This window comes from Pongo abelii, chromosome 8, assembly GCF_028885655.2.
Source record: "Pongo abelii isolate AG06213 chromosome 8, NHGRI_mPonAbe1-v2.0_pri, whole genome shotgun sequence".
Taxonomy (NCBI): Eukaryota; Metazoa; Chordata; class Mammalia; order Primates; family Hominidae; genus Pongo; species Pongo abelii.
The window spans coordinates 47,307,917-47,312,256 of record NC_071993.2 but is presented as its reverse complement, the minus strand read 5'-3'; positions in this window follow the sequence as shown (position 1 = coordinate 47,312,256).

The following is a 4,340-nucleotide window of genomic DNA, read 5'->3' as shown; positions in this document are numbered from 1 at the left end:
GTGATGGAAGGTCAAATGAATGAAATGAAGTGAGAAGAGAAGTTTACAGAAAAAAGAACAAAAAGAAATGAACAAAGCCTCCAAGAACTATGGGACTATGTGAAAAGACCAAATCTGATTGGTATACCTGGAAATGACAGGGAGAATGGAACCAAATTAGAAAACACTCTGCAGGATATTATCCAGGAGAATTTCTCCAATCTAACAATGCAGGCCAACATTCAAATTCAGGAAATACAGAGAATGCCACAAAGATACTATTCGAGAAGGGCAACTCCAACACACATAATTGTCAGAAACACCAAAATTGAAATGAAGGAAAAAACGTTAAGAGCAGCCAGAGAGAAAGGTCAGGTTACCAACAAAGGGAAGCCCATCAGACTAACATCTGATCTCTCAGCAGAATCTCTACAAGCCAGAAGAGAGTGGGGGCCAATATTCAACAATCTTAAGGAAAAGAATTTTAACCCAGAATTTTATATCCAGCCAAACTAAGCTTCATAAGTGAAGGAGAAATAAAATACTTTACAGACAAGCAAATGCTGAGAAATTCTGCTACCACCAGGCCTGCCCTAAAAGAGCTCCTTAAGGAAGCACTAAACGTGGAAAGGAAAAACTGGTACCAGCCACTGCAAAAACATGCCAAATTGTAAAGACCATTGAGACTAGGAAGAAACTGCATAAACTAATGAGCAAAATAACCAGCTAACATCATAATGACCAGATGAAATTGACACAGAACAATACTAACTTTAAATGTAAATGGACTAAATGCTCCAATTAAAAGACACAGACTGGCAAGTTTGATAGAGTCAAGACCCATCAGTGTGCTGCATTCAGGAAACCCATCTCAGATGCAGAGACACATATAGGCTCAAAATAAAGGGATGGAGGAAGATCTACCAAGCAAATGGAAAACAAAAAAAGGCAGAGGTTGCAATCCTAGTCTCGGATAAAACAGACTTTAAACCAACAAAGATCAAAAGAGACAAAGAAGGCCACTACATAATGGTAAAGGGATCAATTCAACAAGAAGATCTAACTATCTTAAATATATATCCACCCAATACTGGAGCACCCAGATTCATAAAGCAAGTCCTTAGAGACCTATGAAGAGACTTAGACTCCCACGTAATAATAGTAGGAGAATTTAACACCCCACTGTCAACATTAGACAGATCAATGAGACAGAAAGTTAAAAAGGATATCCAGGAATTGAACTCAGCTCTGCACCAAGCAGACCTAATAGACATCTACAGAACTCTCCAACCCAAATCAACAGAATATACATTCTTCTCAGCACCATACCACACCACACCTATTCAAAAATTGACCACATAGTTGGAACTAAAACACTCCTCAGCAAATGTAAAAGAACAGAAATTACAACAAACTGTCTCTCAGACCACAGCGCAATCAAACTAGAACTCCGGATTAAGAAACTCACTCAAAACCACTCAACTACATGGAAACTGAACAACCTGCTCCTGAATGACTACTGGGTACATAACGAAATGAAGGCAGAAATAAAGATGTTCTTTGAAACCAATGAGAACAAAGACACAACATACCAGAATCTCTGGGACACATTCAAAGCAGTGTGTAGAGGGAAATTTATAGCACTAAATGCCCATGACAGAAAGCAGGAAAGATCTAAAATGGACACCCTAACATCACAATTAAAAGAACTAGAGAAGCAAGAGCAAACACATTCAAAAGCTAGCAGAAGGCAAGAAATAACTAAGATCAGAGCATAACTGAAAGAGATAGAGACATAAAAAAACCCTTCAAAAATCAATGAATCCAGGAGCTGTTTTTTCTGAAAAGATCAACAAAATTGAAAATACTGTTTTTAAATAATATGTGAAGGGACATTGGGGAGCCATTTAAGCCTATATGGTAAAACTGAATATCCCTGATAAACACTGGAAAGAAACTATCTGTGAAACAGTTTTGTGATGTGTAGATTCATCACAAAGTTTTAAACCTTTGTTTTGATTTAGCCAGTGGGCAACACTCTTTTTGAACAATCTGCAAAAGGACAATTGGGATCCCATTGAGACCTATGGAGAAAAACAGAATATCCCCAGATTAAAACCAGAAAGAAGCTCTGTGAAACTGCTTTCCAATGTGTGGATTCATATCACAGAGTTAAGCCTTTCTTTTGATCCAACATGTTGGAAACTCTCTTTTCATAGAATCTACAAAGGTACATTTAAGAGCCCATTTAGGCTTATGGGCAAAACCAGAAATTCCCCAGTTGAGCAACTAGAAAGAAGACATCTGTGAAACTCTTTGTGTTGTGTGGATTCATCTAACAGAGGAAAACCTTTCTTTTGATCCAGCAGGTTGGTATCACTCTTTTTGGAGAATCTACCAAGGACATTTTGGAGCCCATTGATACCTACAAAGAATAACCAAATAGCCTCAGATAGAAACTAGAAAGAACCTATCGGTGAAACTGCTTTGTGAAGTGTGGATCCATCTCAGGGGGTTAAACCTTTATTTTTGTATAGCAGGTTATAGACACTCTTTTTGTAGAATCTGTGGAGGGATGTTTGGGAGTCTATTGAAGCCTACGGGTAAAAAATGAATAACCCAATATAAAAACTAGAAAGAAACTATCTGTGGAACTGCTTTGTTATGTGTGGATTCAAATCAGAGAGTAAAATGTTTATTTCAATAGAGCAGGTTAGAAACACTCTAATTGTTGAATGTGTGAAGGGACATGTTGGAGCCCATTTTGGCCTATGAGGAGCAAGAGAATATCCCCAGATTAAAACTAGAAAGAAGTTATCAGTGAAACATCTTTGTGATGTGTGTACTCATCTCATAGAATTATAGCAATCTTTTTATTCAGCAGGTTGGAGACACTCTGTTTTATTTATTTTCAAAGGGACATTTAGAACCCCATTGAGACTTAGGGGGAAAAAATGAATATCCCTAAATAAAAACTAGAAAGCAGCTTTCTGTGAAACTGCTTTGTGATGTATGGACTTGTCTCACAGAGTTACAACTTTCTTTTGATTCAGCACGTTGTAAACACTCTTTTTGTAGCAGGTGTGAGGAGACATTTTGGAGCCCTTTGAGGCTTACAAAGTAAATCCAAATATCCCCAGATAAAAACTAGAAGGAAGGTATCTGTGAAACTGCTTTGTGATGTGCAGATGGATATCACAGAGTTAAATCTTTCTTTTGATAAAGCAGATTCAAAATAATCTCTTTGGAGAATCCACAAAGGCACATTTGGGAGCCCATTGAGGCCTATGGGGACAAACAGAATATCCCCAGATAAACACTAGAAAGAAGCTATCTGTGAAACTGCTTTGTGATGTGTGGATTCATCACACAGAGTTACAACTTTCTTTTGATTCAGCAGGTTAAAACCACTCTTTTTGTAGTCTGTGTGAAGAGACAGTTTGGAGCCCTTTGAGGCTTATGAAATAAAACCAAATATCTTCAGATAAAAACTAGAAGGAAGCTATCTGTGAAACTGCTTTGTGATGTGTGGATGGATCTCACAGAGTTAAACCTTTTTTTTTTTCCTACAGCAGATTTTGGAGAATCTGTGAAGGAACAATTTGACAGCCCATTGAAGCTTGTGGGTTAAAACTAATATCTTCACATAAAAACTAGAAAGAATCTATCTGTGAAACTGTTTTGTGACATGTGGATTCATCTCACTGAAGTAAACCATTTTTTTGACTCAGCAGGTTGGACATGCTCTTTTTGGAGAACCTGCAGAAGGACATTTGGAAGCCCATTGAGGCCTATAGGGAAAAACCGAATATCCCCAGATAATAACTAGAAAGAAGCAATCTGTGAAACTGCTTTGTGGTGTTTGGGTTCATCTCACAGGAATAAACATTTTTTTTTTTTTGATTCAGCAGGGTGGAAACACTCTATTTGCAGAATCTGCAAAGGGATATTTGGGAGCCCATTGTGTCCTAAGGGGAAAATGGAGTATCCTCAAATTAAAACCAGAAAGAAACTATCTGTGACACTGCTTTGTGATTTGTGGATTCATCTCACAGAGGTAAACCTTTCTTTGTATTCACCAAATTAAAAACATACTTTTTATAGAATCTATGAAGGGATATTTTGGAGCCCATTAATGCCTATGAAGAAAACTGAATATCCCCAGATAAAAAATAGAAAGAAGCTATCTGTGAAACTGGTTTGTGATGTTTGGGTTCTCTCACAGAGTTAATTCTTTCATTTGGTTCAGCAGGTTGTAAACACTCTTTTTGTAGATTCTACTAAGGGATATTTTGGAGCCATTTAAACCCTATTAAAAAAACTGAATATCCCCAGAAAAAAACTAGAAAAACCTATCTGTG